The sequence below is a fragment of the Cylas formicarius genome, unplaced genomic scaffold (assembly GCF_029955315.1).
Source record: "Cylas formicarius isolate icCylForm1 unplaced genomic scaffold, icCylForm1.1 PGA_scaffold_9__14_contigs__length_23061073, whole genome shotgun sequence".
Lineage (NCBI taxonomy): Eukaryota > Metazoa > Arthropoda > Insecta > Coleoptera > Brentidae > Cylas > Cylas formicarius.
The window spans coordinates 7,722,799-7,743,978 of NW_026844365.1; the positions used below are offsets into that span (position 1 = coordinate 7,722,799).

The window sequence follows — 21,180 nt, forward strand, 5'->3', positions numbered from 1 at the left end:
AGTACTCTACTCTACTATTCAGGTTAGTGCCCTTCGTGATCTCTCATCTAGTGTATTACGTGCTACCCTAGTTACTGATGACCTCTAAGCCCTACTTGGTTTATATGCTATTCAGGTTACCGCTCAATGTACGTGCTTCACAGAGTAGTGCCTTTATGTGCTACTCTATTTACTGGAGATCCGCGCGACATTTTTACGTCATTGTATTGCTCACTTTGAAATGACTCAAAAATATAGTGTTCTTCTGAGTGTGATGTTTGTTTAATTTTGGTTAGTTTTGATCAGTTTTGCCTAGTTGTATTGTTGGAAATAACGCTAAAAAAGCGAATAAGAACTACTAAATTGTTGTTCTGAGAGTGATGTTTGTTTTTTTATTAACCGGTGTTTGTTAAAATAAAATGTGTCTCAATAGGGAAGAGCCCAGTGACGTAAATGTTCGATGTTCGAAATAAGCGTCCTATCTCCTTCTCGCGATGTTGCGTTCTTTGTCATGTAGGTGAAACAGTGGCGGTACTTATTTCAATTACGTGTATTTTATTGTTCAATACCTGGCGCTTTCACCAGATTTTTAATACCCATTTTTAATACCCATTATTCTAGCACATTGTGTTAAGTTTCAGTTCGTTATAACTGAGAATTTTGGGTAAAGGCTAATAATCCACATATTGTTCAATTTGTTAACGAAGCGAAGATTATTGGAAATTTTTATGAAAAACTAAAAGAATCAATTTCTTTTGTAGGTAGTGAGTGTAACCTTCATAGCTTATATCCAAAATTGGACACACTGTATATTTGCGCCACACACTTCTTTTATTTGACGGACGAAATAAAAATGTCGGCTAATATTGCGTCGGGTTTATTTATTAGAAAACGTACGTTTATTTAAATGTTCGGAGCGGGTAAATGGGTGTTTGAACCCCAACCTGGCTCGATTACAGTCGTAAATTAAAGGGGCTTTTAACGTTTCGAGGCAGTGGCGCGCGTGTTTTAATCCGGCGGAAACTGCGACCCCGATATTACCTTAATCACGAGATTTCCGAAAACGGAGAAATTTTCTCGCACAAAAGCGGTCGATAACGTCGATGTAGTTGGTAAAACGTTCGCAGACCGCAACAGACAACGTAAGCGAAAGTTAAACAAATTGTTTACTAGACGAATAGAAAGTTTTGTTGCAATTGTTGCGCGTTTTTTGCTTGGTCAGCGCGTTCGAGCCGCTGGTAAAGCCGGAGGTTTATTATAATATAATTATAATTTTTTCCCAAATTCGACGTCGAGTTTTACTCACCCCGTGCCTACGCGCACTAACAATTCCCATCCACCCCGCTATTATAAAACCGCATTTATATATCGACAAAATTCGGCCCGCGTTTTAATTAACGCGAAAAATGCGTCTATATACATTAATTGGCGTTTGTCAAGATTTGCGAGACAATGTACGGCCGGATAATTCGTAATTTATCACAGAATTGCCGCCGAAAATGGCGCGCATATTATCGATAAATTTGCTATATTATGTCCCGTTCCGCACAAAAACTCTATCGCTATTCTGTTTAGCGCCCTACGTGCGCCTCATTGTATAGTAATACGCGTTTTCTTCGATTCTCGGCGACCTACGTGCTTTTATGTTGGCGCCTTACGTGCTAGTCGAGTAAGCGATCAAGGGTTTAGCAATTCATGTTATGCTCAGGGTAGCGCCCTACGTGCTTCCAGGAGTGGTGTACTCTACTCTACTATTCAGGTTAGTGCCCTTCGTGATCCCTCATCTAGTGTATTACGTGCTACCCTAGTTACTGATGACCTCTACGCCCTACTTGGTTTATATGCTATTCAGGTTACCGCTCAATGTATTTTTTTTTTAGTTTTTAGCTCCCTACGTGCTTAATGAGTTCATTCCTCAAGTGCAATTCTTGGCAGTTTATGTGCGCCCAACTTGTTTTTTTTTTGGGTTTTTAGGGCTCTTTTGTATCTTTATCCATCGGGTTATGAGGGATATACGTGCTTCATAGAGTAGTGCCTTTACGTGCTACTCTAGTTACTGGAGATCCGCTCGACATTTTTACGTCAATGTATTACTCACTTTGAAATGACTTAAAATGATATTCACTGTTATTTGGGTGATACGCTACTGGTCAACGTGCTATTGAGGTTGAAGTCTAGGTTCAGCAACTTACGTGCGTCAGTGTTCTTAGGGCTCCACCATGCCCTACGCGCCACTCACGCAGACGGGACTATCGCCCCAAGGCAGAGTTCAACTTTGGATTTTTTTATCATCGCGCCGTCGGCGTCCCGTCGTCGACGAGATAATGCCGGGAGTCAATCATTTTATCAATTAGGAGCGCGCTCATCAGGCGGCATTCCATCATACAACGCGGTAATTAATGATCTCGTTTCGGTAGCGCAAAAAGGAGCGAAAAAGGGAACACTCGGAATCAAGGCGGCGTCCCGGGTACGCAATTAAAGTCACCCGGTCACCGGGAATAAAAACAAAAGTCTCCCGATCGTCCAATTCAGTGCGACGTTGCCGCGCCGTCGAAACGCTACATGTTGTCGAGGCCGAAACAGTCACCCGAGATGGATAAAAACAATCCCAAAATCGAAAAAAAAAGGTTCCTGGTTCGATTGTTTTAGCGCCGAGAAAGGATTATAATGAAATGTTACGACTTATTGCGCCAGTGGCGTGGATTTATCTTCTGCGACATAAAGTACGACAAATAAAGTTCAGTTATTATCTGTGCCTCCGGTCGGACGCGGCACAGATAAGTGGTTCGGGGGGTACGCGGAACAAGATGGCGATAAATAAAGTCGCGTCGCGTGAAAGTGGCTTTCCAACGTCGGAAAGTGCCTTTCGGTATCGGGAGATTTATATACCCCGTATTCGAACACGGGCTGGTGGCTCTCTGCGGGTTACACCGGGAGCCATTGTTAATACGACGCGCGCTCGACAATCTAACAAGTAAATAGCTCCGGAATTGGACGCGACCTCTTTCGTCGCGGCGATCGCAGATCACAGATTTGTTTCTTTTCACTCTACGCACATTATTTCTTATTTCTCGAGTTTCTATTTTAACGACGGCCATTTGAATCGGGAAACGTCGGATGGCATGAGCGCTAGCGACACAGACCAGAGAACTCGCGAACGGCCCTTCGTAGATACACAACATAAGCCTTTAATTTGAACCTTAAGCAATATATATTATTTAATCTCTAAGGGAACTCCGCCATGCCAGTCACAAGCTTGCCATGTAAGACGTAGGGAAGGAGGAGTGATAGAGGTATAACAGCTCGCTAAAAATCCAGGGTTCATCTGGCCCGGATAATAGCACTTTATGAGGAGCCTTTCTCTAGGGTACAGGGGAAGTTACTGCCTTGTAGTTAAAGGCTAGGAAAAGACAACTGCGATCACAGGTTGGAGGGAAAATCCAAATTACCAATTTTTTTGGAAAACTCGACGAAGTGTTAATTTTTCAAAAACACTTCCACAAGCTACTGAATACTTTCTACAAAACTTCTGGATTCCTCCTTCTCGGTTTTTGGTGCTAACGTTTCAGTCAGTTTTAGTCAAACTGAAGCAGCCAAGAGGATGATTGGCGAAACGTTAGCTAGCCGACGAAGTGTTGTCAAACATCGGAAACACAACAGAAATCAAAATTCTAAGCGATTTGAACAGTCGGACAGTTAAGAAACTCAAAAACTAGTGGAGTCAGTCCCTACGGTGAAGACATTATAATCGGTCATGGGGCACGATTGATCGATCTCTGCGCACAAAAGGATTTAAGGATAACAAATAAATATACCCGAGAGCAACAAACTAGAAAATTAAAGTCGGTAATTATAAAGCAATCAACACACTTGCAGTTACAGGACGTTAGAGTTGAAAGTGAAACTGGTACTTGTTACGGGCTAAAATATATATTCCAAGATGACTACGACCTAAAAAAATCAAAATAATCATTGTGAAGGCGGAGATGGCCTCACAAATTATCCGAAATGTAAATTGGACAGTTTCCTCAATGAAAGCACACAGTACTTACACCAACCTGTCTAAGAATATATCATTCGAAGGCAGTTACAACAATATAACAATATAATACAAAAAGAAACTGTACCTGAAATGGTTAAATACTAAATCCATAGAAGACAAAGAAGCATATAACAGAGCTAAGACAGAAACGCGAAATAAAATAAATCAACAAAAAATGAGATGGTTTATAGAAAATGTCAAGAAATAGACAGATATATTGGCTTAAAAAGGTGCACAGAAGCATGGATATTCATTAATACAGGCACCAAAAGAATATCCTTTCAAATTATATCAGAACAGCAGTGGATACAGCATTACAAGAACCATTGACAGAACCAAGAACGCAATATATATACAAATTAAAGAAGAAACAGTAACAACAGCGGTTACCAAACTAAAAAAAATGGAAGGTCATGTGGTCCAGAGGGAATATACTTTGAATTATTAAAAAGCGGCACTGCGAAACTAATGACAACGTTAACAAGTGCCTGAATGGTCAGCAAGCTCCTAGTCAATGGAAAGTGGCCACAAAGTGTCAAAATTACAGGGGGATATCAGTTACAAGTTGAATTAGCAGATATTAAGAGATCTAATAGAGGCAGAGTTCATAGAAGAAGTAGAGCAGATGGATTTAGAGCCGGAAGGTCAAGCCAGGACAACATATTCTGTATGAAACAGATAATAGAGAAAAGGTCCGCAGTTAATTGAGAACTACATATCTTATTCATTGATCTCTGAAAAGCTTATGATAATATACAAACTACCAGGCCCTAGAATATATGGCACCTAAACTAGAAAAAGTCTGGGGACTGACTATGAATGTTTGAAAAAATGAAACAACTATGCATAGGAAGGGAAAATAGTAACCTACAATTGGAAAACTTAGAAGAAATAGAAGCCTGTGAATAATTCACAGAATACCTAGGGATTACACAGGACCAAACGGTTGGGATGATAAAGAAATAAGAACATACAGTCACGAAAAGCAATTAACTGTCTGAATGAAAAATGAAGTAAAAATATATCAAAACATAGGAGATACTTGGAAAAGTATTCGGGAAAAAATGGGACTCCAAGACAACATAACTGACATCGAAAGAGAACCACTGATCTGGTATGGCCATGTATAGCGTATGAACAACGACAGATTAGCTAAGCAATGAATTGGATACCACACCACCGAAAAAAAAGAGGGAGTCCAAAAAGAACATAGCTCGAGGGAGTTCGCAAAGCGATGAGCTTGAGAAACTTGGACGATGGCCAATAGGATAGATAGATAGCTAGATATTTATTTCGCTTTTCGATACTACATATAACACATATATGGGTATATTAAGCAGCTCACATCACATTCAAATACAGTGTTTAATCATCTACTGAGTAGAGACACCTATCAGGTAAAAAGACCATAATTCTTTTCTTAAAAGCAGTCTAGAAAGTGGAACGTCCAAGTAATGAACAGCCAGAAAACCTGTGTTGGCTTAGCCTAACTCGGGAAACTAGGTACTGCACATAATGGAAAGGTGTAATAAAATTGATCCCGAAAAAAGTGTTTTATTCAGAGGCCAACAAACTTTAATCGACAGTTTAAATAATTTCAAGATTAAAATTTATAAGGCAGACATTTTTAAGGGTTTACATACATTTTATCCTACCCAATTTTTTTTATCCTATCCAATTTTTTTCACTTTGAAATTTTAATAGTCTTTTAATTAAATATTAAAAAAAATAATTACAAATAGCCGGGCACTTTTTCCGGGGTGTAATTACCGGCACATATGCAAATAAGTCTTATTCAAAATAGAAAGAGATAGGTAGCGGTGTGAGTGAGAGCACCGATCACCGTAGTAGCTACACTCTTGTTCTACGCTCTCATTGGTTGTTGACCACGGGTGCTTTACTAGCTATAAATTTATAATACATAATTTTGACTAGAACTAAAAAATTTTCAATTATGTACACAACATTTTTTAAATTGTGAAATTAAGTCGTAATAAAAAGTTTAAATTCAAAATCTCATGGAGAAAAGGAGATTATGAAGTTATCATTGGAAATTTCACGATTAAATTATATAGTTAATTTCAGAGGTTGATTATAATTATCAGAAATATTTATTATTTCCATGTTTTGAAGGAGTTGATCACTCGTTGCATAAACATCTAAAACAATTTTTTCAGAAAAAATTCTTTTAATTATTTATAAAAAACTTTAGGTTTACATTAAATCATAGGCAATAAATACTTTGAATACTACTAAAAATGACAGAACGTATTAAAATACTCGAGGTTGAAGGAGATTCTGAAGAAATTGTTGAAAGATTCTGTTTATATTGTTTTTTACACTTGTAAAATATGAGTAACGTTGCCAATGATAACCTTTCTCAGAAGACACTCTTAATAGTAAAATAACATCACTGTACTTTAAATTATATTCTTGTCGGATTTTTAACGTGGTTCGACATTTATTTAACGCAGCCTCAGTAAATAAATTAACTTTTCCAGCATCTTTCTTTTTACACATCACATATGATACACTTTTTATTTTTTCACTAGACATTTTATTTAAAAAGTTACTGTAAATTGTTAAGTATATTAATAAAACCATCAAGGAGAGGCAGGCATCAGGTGGACTATATACTCAAAAAATTATCCGTAACTTAGGGCGATTATAGACTTTTATTGCTATATTATTATTCGTATATTAAGTCCTGTTTAAATTATGCTGTTACTGCTTGGGGTAATTTCTCCTGACCGCATGAAACATTTTTGTTCCAAAAAAGGATTATTCGTACAATGCACTTTCAACCGAAACATTATTCCTGCAGCAATATATTTATTGAAACGCGAATTTTGACATTTCCCGGTCCATAGATATTGAATGCGGTAACGATGGTTAAATTTAATTACAATGAGAATATATGTACGCGTGCAACCAATGAACATTGTAGTTTCAGATATTCCAAAACATAAATTAAGTTCGGTAGCAAATAGCTCAATCGTCCTTCCTATAAAACTTTTTCATAAATTACCACCACCTGGGATGAGACGGACTTCGGGCGGCGGTCAGTTTAACGCTGAGGTGAAACGATTGCTTATCCAGAAGAAGAGTACCTGCAGTGCACTTTTTAATTCGTGTTTTAACCAACGTTTGTCCATTTCAACTTGTGTTTATTTTTTATAACTCTATGTGTTGCTGTGTATCTACTGTGTAATAACGTATATTATTATTATTATTATTATTATTATTATTATAAATTGTTAGTAACAAATTAGATACTTTTTGATAAATAACTTTCTTGATTTACATAGCTATTATAAAAATAATCTTAAAACATGTGCTCACAACCACTAAGGTTAACGTAAAATATACAATGTACTGCCGATACAGCTGGTAAAGGACAACAACCAGTGAGAGCGTAGAACGAGAGTGTAGCTACTACGGTGATCGGTACTGTAACTGTAGCCGCTACCTATTTTGAATAACACATATTTTCATGTCTGCTGGCAATTAAACCCCAGAAAAAGTGTCTGGCTATTTGTAATTATTTTTTTTATTATTTAATTGAGGGACTGTTAAAATTTCAAAGTAAATCAAACACTTCAAATTGTATATTAATCAAAAACTTGAAGGAGGATTAAAAAATGTCTGCCTTATTAAATTTTAATGTTAAAATTATTTAAACTTTGGATTAAAGTTTGTTGGCTTCTGAATAAAACACTTTTTTCGGGATCAATTTTATTACACCTTTCCATTATGTGCAGTACCTGGTGTCCCGAGTTGGGCTAAGTCAACACAAGAATTCTGGCTATTTATCTCATAGAAACTGGACTTTGGGACGCATCAAACACTTCATGAAACATGTGTTACTGGCTCTTGGACTATTTTGTGTCTCGAAAATCTAAATACGACGTTAAGGCGCGCCCACAAGCTCCTAACAATGCGTCGTGGGCGCAAGACGAACATTTCGCCTGTATTACAAAGTGAAATTGGGCCGGTAGGAAGCGCGACATCGAATTTTGATACGCGGAGGAATTCCACGGGGGTTTGTCACTGGTCGGCCTTAGCATTAAGCTCGCGGCAAAGTAAAAGTAAGGAAAATTTACGCGGGCGGCGCTGGCAACTCCCCGAATTGTCGTGCAAGTTTCTTTTTACTGCTATTGGTCACGACTGCCAGGATCATTCGGCCAGTTTTCTTGGTGAATGGTGACTTACTAACCAGAAACCTCAGAGGGTACCTTAATTTAAGGGGACTAGAAGGGACAACCACTCTCCTGATAAAAATACATAATAGAGAAAGTCATCATTAAAGAAGATAAATATTCAACTATCAATGAACAGCAAGCGAAAAGTAAACAGCAAAACCAAAGCATATAAACTTAAGTTACGGGCTGGAAAAAGAAGCTAGAAATACTTTTAGCAACATATTCTACGCGATGATGAAAGAAAATAAAGTTCGTCGACAAAGGAGTTGAAAAGTTATTTGTACTAAAACTTTCGTATAAGGAGAGAGAGGTTCTTCTATATAAGGGCTTTTCAAACAGTACATTCTTTGATTCCGTTGTTCTTATTCTTGTTAAATGTATTGGAAAACTACAAAGATTACATCTCAATCTGGGTGATCTGCGCCCTGTTTAACTCGAAACCTTGAAACTAAGGACTAAACCATTCAAGCAGCATTAAAACGTAAGCACCAGGTATTCGAAACAGGGAATGCGGCACCAAAAATTCTTCTTGTTCTTTTAGATAAGGAAATTAGTCAGTTTGGTCTTCAACTACCCACGTCTAGCATAGAACGTGTAATCTAACGCACTTTTTAAATCTGAAATAATTGCTACGTCAGAACAGTCATAAAAGTCAACTAAATCTAATGCTAATTTAATCTCCGGATATATCCGATACAAATCAATTTCAGGACAATAAACACAACAAACCTAATAAGGTTTTTGAATTGTCTTCCAGAGTAGTGGATAATATATAGGGTGCGCTTGTGCTTGTCTCCCGCTGTTGCATGAGACCTTCGTAAAATATAGCGAAAGCATCAACTCCCTGCGAATTCAAATATGGCCGTGATAATTGAAGCTATATTTTGAACAAAAAAATAGTCAGAAATTAATGGGGAAAGGAAAATCCAATAACAGTATTCTAGTGGAAAGAATCAAGAGATAATGGAGGACTACGAAGGTGGAGTCAGACCAAAAAAAGTCCACCATAGGCCAGATTTTCCCAATCATAAACAAATTATGGAAAAAAGCTGGGAATTCGACAGAGGGCTACGTCAAATGTTCATTAATTTTAAGTAGTCATTCAGCAGCGAAGCGAAGATGCGGCATGTAATGCAAAAGCTAGGCTTCTGAAAGACTTATATCGATGATAAAAATTTACACGGAGTATACAAGATGTAAGGTACGGGCAGGGCAGAACTACTCTGGTCGCTTCAACATTAAAAATGGACTCAAGCAGGTGTCTTATTCAATTTAAACTTATTTTTTCGGTCACATTTTCGAACCTGAGACCCAATTATGGATTTGGTGTCAATCTTAGCATTCCCAATGGTGTATTATAATGCTAGAGTAAATAGATAAGGTTGAGACTCTTTGAGACATCAACTGAACCTGATTGGCAATAGCAGAATCAATCTGAAAGACACTTTACTAAGATAAGTGAATAATAAATGAAGATAAGACCGAATATATATATATCTTGATAGGAGATAGGATAGGACCAAACTTCTCTATCAATGACTACAGGTTTGAGCGGGTAAAACAATTCAAATCTCTGAGCACGAGTATTAGGGAAGACAATAGCATCACAGAAGAAATAAGTAATAGGTAATAGTAAAAAGCTAGAAACCTGTTCAACCTGTTAAGAGCGCCTATGGTTATTTGAAAAGAATGCACAGGAAAATATTCAGCCCAACCAGGGAAGAAGTAACAGGATAATACCGAATAAAAACTAACCTGGAGGTAAAAGAACTGTATACAGATGTGGATCCATTTTGTTCCATCCAGGAAATATTTTGGCACATCAATTTAGAAATTTTATCATTATCACTACTAAAGGACGTAAAACAGTAGAAATCGCTAATTTATGTGTGAAGGAAAGATCTTATGCATGACTTCAAACGTTAACAAAAGCGGTACATAAATTCGTATCACATTTTCAAGTAAATCCAAAATAGTAAAAAAAATATTTTGTATTTGTATCGCCATTTCCTATAGCATGTGGATTACATCGCAGAAAACATACATTGAAAATACTACATTGATTATGCTTTATTTTTTGAAAATATTTACTGGTGCGTGAACGCACCAGTGGTTTTATCTGTGAAACAAAACTTTGTTATTGCAAGTCTAGACAAGTCAGCGCATGTAGAATAAACATCCAACAATTAGCGTGTTCTTTAGTATTAGTTTGTGCCTGTGCAGTGAACGTTACAGTTCGTAAAATATGCCATTTCCGAGGTATTTGACTCAAAAGGAATTAGAGGAGGAGATCGTGATGGTTGAAGACAATAACAATGAAAGTCGTAAGAATTAATTGCATTTACGTATTCTTATGTATTGTAACATTCCATTTCTTGTAAATTAATGCTAAAAATAAAGTAAAAAAATATTTACAGAACATATTGACGCGGTCTATATTCCACCCAATGTGAATGCCTTGACTGACGAAGAAGATATGAACGATAACATAAATCTACAAGAGTTTGGGGAACCAACTGATATAGTTGGAACGTTCGAGTTACATACACCTAATATAGCTGATGAAACCCTGGAATTCAAAAGTAGACGTATGCTTTCTGCAAACGACAAGCTTGATTCTACTTTCAGATGGAAATGAGCTCACTCTCACTCTCACATACCTGTATCCGATGAACTTAGATCATGTGAGGAACTAAAAAATAGGCTTTCTGGAAAAACTCCGCTTGAAATATTTTTCCTGTTTGTTGATGACGAAGTGATTGATTTGATTTGAAATCTTGCATTGCTTTGCGGCTTTTAAAAACTGATAAAACAATTACTCAAAGAAATCTTATACCTGTCATAGATGAAGTGCGTTATGATAATCAAGGTCACCTCATGATTGTTCAAGGAGGTGTAGAATCTGCCACAGTCTACGTTTGTAATAAGTGTAATGTGTATTTACATACTTCATGCTTTGTAAAATATTACCAAAAATGAAACCGGGTGTTACCAGTAGGACCAATACCAATATTATGCGTTTTTTGGATCAAATCAGGTTCTATTTGGAAAACAACCTACTTTTAGTTGTTTTCTGTCGAATTTGAATTTTCTTTTGTATATTTATGTATAAATGATATGTTACATCTTATGTGCCCCAATACATTATTTAATGTTTTTCCCAGTGGTTCGTTTACGCACCAGTATTTTTTTGTATATTTCGAGATTATTTTTTTTTTTGACACATTCTTAAGTGCAAGAAAATAAATAATGCCGGAGCAAAAAAGCACTTTTTTAATTTTTTTTATGCTTGGGATAATATGGGTTAATATAGTAAAGGCCAGGAAACTATAATGGGCAGATCACGTAAAAAGAATTTCCCCAAGAATAGCCCCAAGAAAAACGTCCTTTAGTCTAAAATGGAGGGATAACAAAGCAATCAACCAACTAGCCAACCTAGGAGCAATGAATAATCAAGATGGCCTGCAAATAATAGAAGATAGAAGTAGATGTGTTACAGTGGACAAAAACCCACCCAAGGGATGTGAAGGAGAGAATTTTTGGAACGCTCATACGTCTCGCACGGGTTAAACTAAAGAGGACGGTTAATTCTACCGATAAATGGCGTACTACGGCCCACTCGAGCAAAATGTTTGCCATTAGTGCCATTAGTTGCGGAGCAGGCGACGGTAGAATGAAAAAACGGCGCCAAAAACAAACAGCCTGTCACGCATCGTCGACCGTTTGCCTACGTATCTATAATTTATTTTTTGTGAGATCGAAGAAATTGCGCAAGGAATCCGCTACGACCGCGGCGGTACCGTTATGCGAGTGGGCCGCGCCCGTTCGACGGGCGATCGGAGAAAAAAAAAACGCTCGGTATAACAAACGGGCGTGCATAAAACAAACTCGAAACGGAACGAGGAATGTTATGCTCTCGAGAAGCGTTAAATATCGCTTGCGCAAAATCGCCGGGGCGCCATTTTCACGGGAAACGTTACTTTCGACTTTCCCCGTACCCGTAGTGAGCGCGCCCTTGTCGTTTTTGCAGGACCGTCGAAGGAAAGAATCGTCTAATTTGAGTAGCGAGATTGGAAAAGTCAAAAGTCGTAATAATTTGTTCAAACTGAATATTCTCTTACACGTCTTAGTTTTTCTAAATATTCTCCCAGACGGGAACGTATTTTTAGTTCTCTTTTTCTATGTCGTTATCTTCTCCAATATAAATTTCTTTTCTCGAGTTCAGTTTTTCTTCCATTCCATCCGACATCGCTTAGCAAGACGCGACCCGCCAAGTAATTTGCAAAAAAAATGAGTTTCCCCCTAAATATTAATAAATATTGCAAACGAGAATGCATTCCATGTTTTAAAAAAAAATCTATCTGTTTTTGCAATACTTATTCCAAGTTTGTTTTTTCTTTTTTATTAATTGTTCCTTATATCTTAGAACTTTAGTAACAGTTTTCTTTTGAATAGCTTCTTAAAAGTATTTTCAAAGTAATGTTCTTGAATGCACATCTGATGTCTCCATGTTCCGAATAAAATCGATTACACAAATTTTCAAAACTATGAGCTCTCTCGTCCTTATAACATTTTTTCTACTCCCGTCTATAAAATACCTAAGCCACCGAGCCATTCGGACATTTCCGGGATTTTACCGCACGGGTTTGGGAGCGATCGGATGTTTTCGGAGATATTTCCCACGCTTTGAATTTTGACGTTTGTCAATTCTGACAGTCATGTCGGTGAATGTATTCGTGTTTCGCGAAAATGTACCCAATAGTATATTATGCGACAAGTGCGGTAAACGGCATTTGACTCACGAGTTTATTTGACACAAGCGGAGCGAGCGTTTAATAAACCAGTGAGTCAAAAAGTTTACCGAACGTGTGCATACTATACTTTTCCTACGACCGTTAGTTTTTGGGCACATTTTCACAAAGCACGAATACATTCACTGACATGACTGTCAGAATTGACAAACGTCAAAATTCAAAGCGTGGGAAATATCTCCGAAACATTCCGATTGCTCCCAAACCCGTGAGGTAAAAACCCGGAAATGTCCGAAGTGGCTCGGTTTCATGGGAAACGAAACTGACGTGGTAAAGCGATGCTTCCCGCACGCTAGATCGGTGCGTAATTAGGTATTTTGCAGACGGGAGTAGAAAAGCTTTTTAACTCACTCGTTTATTAAACACTCGCTCCGCTCGTGTCAAATAAACTCGTGAGTCAAATGCCGTTTACCGCAGTTGTTGCATAATATGCTATAACGGAATGCTCTTGTAGTTTTTTACATTCTTGGTACTGCAACCCTTGTGTATTTTGGTATATTTTTCAACTTTGTTCATTTCACTATTGTCTCATTTCTCAATATATTTTGCTCAATTTTAACATATTGCTCCTTCTTCTTCTTGTTCATAGCGCTCTGTATCTTATCAGTAAAAATACAAGTTTTTCGCTGAATGTTTTTTTTCATTATTTCTATAATCTTATTCTATTTCTGTTATATAATATTTCTCTGCACTTTTATAATATAATAATAAAAAAAAAATTATACGAATATGGAGCGTATTATATTAGTTCTCAATATATACTTTTTCTTTACGCACATTATTTATAACTTTCTATTGCCAGTTTCTCAATATCTCTATAGATATTTTTTTTGCATATTTTACGTAAAAATATTCTTCTATTTTTGTTTTCCATGTTGTTCGCTTCTCAATATGCATTGATGCATGTTTTTCGAGATCTCTCTGTATCTCAAATCTGCATGTCTGAATTTTAAAATTTCTTCAAAAAGTATTTCTTCTAAATTCTTCACAAGTGATTTCCGTTATTCTTTCTGCATAATGAATACAGGGTGTGAGTTATTAAAGGACGATTTTCTCCAAAAATAAAATAAATTTAACTGAAATAATGAAATTTATACAGGGAAGTTGGTTAAGTGGTACTTCTGTTTAAAGGTCTTTATTATACTTTTATGAATAAGTTAAGTTTACTAAGTTTGATAATTAGGTCAAAAAATTTTTTTCCGCATTTTTGAAACGATTTTGCAAAATCCGGGAGCACGTCAATTTATTTTGAAAATAACGAACAATTTAGCTACTTGCAAATTATTATTGAAAGATCCCTCGTCAGGGGGCGAGATTCAACATTCCGTTAAATTTTTGAAAATATCTCTAATAATTTTTGAGATGTTTGACTTAAATTATTAGCACAGAATACACAAAAACATTTCTTAATTAATATCACGTTATTTTTAATTATATTTATTAATCTACTAGAATAGTTACAAATAATAAAAAGTGTTTTTATTTCTTGTTTACTTTTTGTTTTATTTTGTAATTTTAATAACCATGTATTTTTCTCTTTGTCATTTTAAAGTTTGATGTAGTAAACCAATTTTTAACTTGCTTGTTAACTAACATCTTCTAAGCGAGTATATCACTCGATTTCCCGTGCCCTACAAATGTCGTATTCTTGCGTCAAGCTCACCTCTCTAGACGTGAATAGATTTTACCAGTAGGTACCCAAGAGTTATTTTTTTTTTAGTTGATTTATTCCACCCAACATAAAATTGGACTTGTCTCCATATATCATCAAAGTATAATAACAATTATATATAGAAGAATTTTTAGTGCGCTTTGTTTAAAATTATATGGGTCTCGACCCTCACAATGAAAATAGTACGAAAATTTTAAAATGTTTAGAAAATTGTAGCATTAATTGTTTTCTGTTTTAACGTTTGAAGCAACATCTCAAAAGTTAGTCGATGAAATTTTCAAATTTTAACAATGACCCTTAAAAAGAGGTGCCCTAAATCTCACCCTTTGAAGAGGGGACATTTCACAATATCTAAAATGATTTTCGAGAAAATCAAGGTCCCTGGACATGTTTAACGTGTTTTTAGTTTTTTACATTCTGTTCGTCTCCCTATACATTATTTTTGTATAAATTCTCCAAACTGCCACAGACTCTAATCTCTGAGTATCTTAAAAACTTGTTTCATATCTTATACCATCTTCTTTTAATTAATTGACATATTAATGTATATTACACCATCAGTATTATTTTATGTTCTTATACAGCTAAAATAAGGTTTTAAATAAATGAAAAGTTTTCTTTCATCCTATAGTCTTTCTGCCTCGCGTAGGGGATTTCCCCCCAAAAATCTAATAATCCGAAACAGACCAATTTTTAGCTTGCTTGTTAACATCTCTTAAGCGAGTATATCACTCGATATCCCGTGCCCTATAAATGTCATCTTCTTGTGTCAAGCTCACCTCTCGCGGAAAATCCGGCACGAAACAAACAAACAAAATGGCGTCTGCGGCCTCCAGAAAAAGGAGCGGTCCACTGCGTTCACCTGGTTTATGGCGTCTCAACACGACGTCGCCGCATCGACTAAAAAACTTCGGCAAATTAAATCCGTCGATCCTGGCGGCCGTACGTTCGTCCAAGGCCTCAAACGCTCGTAGTTTAGATAGATAATGCGCTGCCCAGTTTCTCTCTCGACTTAGACGGGAACCGGTTCGTATCGCCTTGACATGGTACTCGCCAAGTGCATTGTCGCGTAATTAGAAACCTTTACGAGATACGCGTACGCGATACGCCACCTGACGTGTCAATCGGCGTCGCGATGCGACGTAGTTCGCGAGGCGGCCGCGGGCGGCGCCGCCATCGCCCGAACAACTGGAGCGTACGGTTACGGGAACGCCCCGCGCCTTATTAATCACGCTAATTACGCAATTACCGACAATTACGGGAGATTAATACGGTCTGGTGCCCGGCCGTATCGCGTAGATTATTTTTGCTCCCGCGACGCTTATTGGGCGCTACGATCCCGGTCGATCTAAATAACAACCAGACTCGCAAAGCACACGGAAACATAACCTCAACTTTCATCTCTCTTTCTCTCACTGTCGCCGTCTCTTAATAGAGCGTCACCATCTCTAGGAAAATTTCCCTATTTTAGGGAAATTTTGCCACTTCTAGGGAATTGGGGAAAACTGCGTGAGTCCAAGGAAATTTTAAAAGCCGCGAATCAACTTTTTTCTTATCGTAAAACATAAATTCAAGCTAAAAGAAAATTTCTTTTTTTTTTTTTGCAAAAATTTGCCAACATAAAGCAATGTAAATCCATCTCAGACCCGGGGACTAAGTCTCTTACATATGGCCTTTCTTCAATGAATTAAAATACAATCTCAATTCAATTCATTTGTTGTAAAACAAAAATTTCAGCAACGACAAGGGGGCTAATGGATATGTTTATTAAACGAGACTATCTCGACAAAATGACAGCAATTAATCATATTGAATTGAAAAACGCATCTAACTTATGAAAAATACTCTAGTTTTCATGAATTAGACTAAATAATCAGTTGTGATTTTGTAATTTCTGCTCAACTAATATACCTATACAGGGTGTATAGGAAATTCAATTAATCGAATGTCAAATGTTGAATTTTAAATATAAAACTTCATATGAATATATGTCCCAAGCGTCTTAACTTTTGAACTACCATTAATACCACACATATTTTAATGAAATTTTACACACATGTACGATGTATCAAGAGGAATTATTGATTATTATTGATATCGATGATTATTGATGATATGCCAATAATTTCTCTTAAAATAAAGCTATTCTTACAATCTCCGATCTTTTCCAGAAAAAATTAATAAAATAAAATATCCATCTAAAACTTACTTTTACAGTTTTAATGAATTAACTTAATATCCTAATAGGTAGGTAGGAGCTAGATATTTATGTTTAATAAAAAAAGTTTTATTTTCCGAAATTGGCACTTATTTTTATAGCTATCAACTTTTTCGAATAAGTTTATAGCCAATTAAAAAAATACAGTAAGTAAATAAATAGGGAAATTTCAAATACCGCGTAGTGAATTTATCGTGAACTTTGGTGGTAACACTGTTGTATTGTCTATGGTGCTCTGGTGGAAAGGAAGCAAATTCTTCGTTTAAACTAAAGATTCGACAATAATAAATTGTATAGTAAAAGCCATTTTCAATACTAACCTAAAAATGATGCGTGATCCCCACGTTTCAATTTGAAAATAATTTTCAACGCGATAGGAAGTGGTTTCTAATTAAAAAAAGTAACTATGAAAAACTTTGAAAATTAGCAAGTTTGGAAAGCTAATTTAGATTTACAAATATTCGCAAGTAGATGACATAATTTAAAATGCACTTATAGGTGCATCTAGGTACAGAACTTGACTGTCAATTAAAGTGGCCCAATCAAATAGACTATGTTTCATAAAAATTTAATAGTTAACAGTATTCAAAAAAACTAGCCCTCCAAAGCATATTCTATTCTGGTGGTTTGACCAACATCTTTTTTTTTTCTCCTGACTTCACAGGAGTCACCCACAGATGGAAAGATTAAAACTCTCTGCACTATGGACTGTTTTTGGATTCTCTTGAAGAATATTTCTCACCTCAAATCGGGCTATGACGATTTCGTTAGCCACCAAACTCTAACGCTCGCAAGGCACGAAATCCTTCTTCGATCAGGCGCTCTTTGACCTTCCCCTTTTCCCCGCAAGACACATTGAAGTCTGACTTTTAACGGTATCGATTAGTTCAGGGGTGTTAAATTAGTATGACTAGTTTTGTGTCCGTGGGATCTCTCTGTATAACCATAGTTCAAAAGATTTGGAGTTTGGATACGCTTTCTTCTCTCAGGGTCCATGTTTCTACTCCATAGATATTTCGACACGATTCATTTATCATGGTTTCCAGATATTCTGAGACTCGCTCTATTGTCGTCTGATTTGTATATAAGTTTGCTCCCTTCATGCTTTTTTTGCTAATGATTAAGCTTAGTTTTACTATTGTTAATTTCTAGTCTATGGGTTTTCGTTGTTTCTGTAATTTTGTGGGCCTTCTATTGTAACATCTTCATAATGCAGGTTGTTAAGGCTGTATATATTGCCTAGGTCTGTGTCAACTATGTCTTACACCACGCAGGATTTCCACCTGATCTATATGTTCTCCATCTATTCTGAGGACTGAGGAATGATTTCAATATAGGTTGGCTATTATTCTAAGATTTTTTCCGTGTATTTCAGTTTTCTCAGTACATCTATCATTTATACATGTCTAACACGATCAAACGATCAGTATGGTGGGATTTGGGCACATATATGCGATAATTCCTTTGGTGGATGACTTTTACGACTAAACTTGTTATTGGATAGTCTCCATAGCATTTGGGGCTTCCGAATGTAGCTGCTGCTGCTGAATGTAGATTTGTTCTTCAGTATCTCCGCTGGAATTTCTGGGAGCATTTCAGATCAGGTTACGTTTAATGATAGATTCAGATTGTGCTTTTAGGTCATGGCAATGGATCTCTTAATTATCTTTTCCATACTTTTTTTGTCTTCCTTATCTATGATATTTTCATGTGTTTCTTTGCCGCTGTTGTTATTCTGGATTTTCTTGGGCTACTTGTTTTACTTGACGATATTAAAGTTCTGGTATCGCCTCTGATGGAACTCTATTTCCTGGCTTTGTGCCATTTTCTTCTTTCTCTTTAGTTTCTCTTATCTTCCTTATAATAATAGGTGATCTAGAGATCAACCACTTACTTAAGAAAAGTCGATAGTGGAGCAGGTTTCAGATGTTGGCCAGTGGCTTCTTTTCACTTGATTCGAGCTCTGGTTTTATGCTTTGACACATTTCGGTAGTAACGCAGCGTTGCCCAGTTTACCAACTTTTCATGACAGTTATTATTCTCGTTCTCCTTTCAACCCAAACTGTAAATCATCTAAAAAAAAAACGGAATAAGCAACGGCTAATCACGGCGCCGACGCCGAAGGGTTAGTAAGCATTCGCGCGACGACGTCGGACGTCTCCTGCAAAAATTTAATATCCGCGGACTGCTCCCTCCCGCACGTCCCAGCGTCCGTTTAATAACCTAAAATTCCTACGGGTCCCCCTCCGTACGTGCCCTGTACCGTTACGCAAAAGTCGCGGAAATTCAATTAGAATCGCCATTTTCGAATCGGCAAATGGCGGCCGCCGGCTGAGATCACGACGCGGGAACAAGTGAAAGTCGCGCCGCCGCATAAAAGTAGCAAGATGACGAGAGCAGGAACTCGTATGTGTCGGTCTTTATTTATAAACGATGATGGGGTAATATGTTTTCGATTTTCCAATTCATTTTTCTCGTCCTCGTGCCGATACTAGATATGGTTTATCAATTCTGATTCGCTACCAGGGTCTTTCAGTTTACCAGAATCCGGAACGAATCGTGGTAACGGATATCAACTCCCGACTCAATGACGGAAAAGATAGTTATATCTCGGAATCTAGGATAGTTCTAAAGGGAGTTCCTACAAATATTTTGTGTATTGCGTTTATTGATAATTTTTTTGAAGTTTTTGGCGACAATACTGTTTGTGTTTCCGATAGCAATAATAATAATAACTATTTAGTGATAGATCCAACGTCATGCAAGCTTACTACTGGTGTTTTATTGTCACGACTTAAACAAAAGGTTTTTAGTAAGACGGGACAAGACGTGAGTTTCGTCAAGCTTAAGGTTAATTCAAAATTAAAAAAATTGGTTTCCACAGATCCTTTTGATCAAATTTGATTTGCATTAACCACGCATGTATTTTATTGGAAATTCTCTTTAAACAGGAGTGAATTATAGCGGATTTTTTTTGAAATTACGGAATTTTTTTACGCTATGCTTTTACGATTAATTAACATAATTTTAGATGTCTTCTTAGCGGCTAATGCTTCAATACTTCCTCAACAAGTCGGAGTAAATTTTCTTCCTTTGAATGGCAATCTTTTATTTTTTTCCTTGGTCCTTTTGAATTGCCGGTCAATCTAACGTTAGTCAAATTTTCTTGAGCGCCATTTAGCGGTTCTTCTGGATGATGTACCACTCGTCTTGAAAGAAAATGCATTGCGTTGCCAGGCGCCGATATTTACATGAGCAGTTTCCTCTTCGGTAGATTGGCCGTGTTTGGCCACCAAACTGCTCAGATTTAAACGCTCTTCACTTTTCGATGTGGTCACACTTGACGGCTTGGGAATACGCTGAATTTTTTGCGGAAGTTGCTCCAGAAAATTAAAAATAAAAATGATAGAAAATTTTTGCTTAACATTCAATTTTTTTTTATTACTATTACCAAAATTTTTATTGTCAAATACAGTTTTTTTTAAGACCCCCTCCCCACCCTATCGCGTACCATTACATATTTCTAGTATTTATTTAAAAGATACTAAAAAATAACTTTAACTGTTTAAATGCAAATACTTCAAAAATCGATAGAGTTAGATTTTCTTAATCATTTAAACTCTATACATCTTTAGATGCATTACATGCATTTTACCATTGAATTAGAAACCAATAATAATCTATTTTCTTAGATATTTTTATTAATAAAAAATCAGACCTATGATTGAGATGCTTTGGCACATCGCCATCCGACCCAGAGGTCATCGGTTATCAGTTCGTTTGTTTATAGAGTCGTAAAACAATCCGAATCGCTGGACCCAGGATTAATACACCTAATATCTATTGTTGGAACGCTATATGGTTCCAAATTTACGAAACAACGAAAGAAATATATTTTCTACGTCGCCGCTGACGGGTGGGGTGCTCGCGTCCGAAGACGATATTGGGAATAGTTGCGAAAGAAAAGCAATAAAGGTCCCCGCTAATTAAAATTTCAAAGTGTCGGGGAAAACAGAGACATGGCATAGACGTCGCCGCTCGCCGCCCCTCAACCCCCGTCGCTCCGGAGATCGAGAAGCCAGAATGGGGCGGAGAAAACTTCCGAGCGGATCTTGAATCTTTTGCTGCATAACCGGGTGACGCGGGGGGGGGTTAAATTGGCTGGGGCCGGCACCCTCGGGGGCGTTCTGGCGCCGGCACTGGTAAAAATACATTTCGAACCGCTCGGTTTGTACCGAATGTCCCAGTAAGGACAA

The 21,180-nt window shown here is 37.0% G+C and overlaps 1 protein-coding gene across 2 annotated transcripts in view; it reads right to left on the minus strand.

Annotated features, from left to right (window-relative positions):
* Positions 1 to 21,180, minus strand: part of LOC132707171 (uncharacterized) — a 103,084-nt gene that overhangs the window by 71,699 nt on the left and 10,205 nt on the right. Inside the window, exon 1 of one of the 2 annotated variants that reach the window (XM_060678896.1) lies at positions 15,486 to 16,037. The exons of the other annotated variant lie outside the window; for it this stretch is intronic. The gene's annotated coding sequence lies outside the window, so the exon portion shown is untranslated. Of the gene's footprint in view, positions 1 to 15,485; positions 16,038 to 21,180 lie in introns of those variants that run through there. 2 annotated transcript variants of the gene reach the window in all.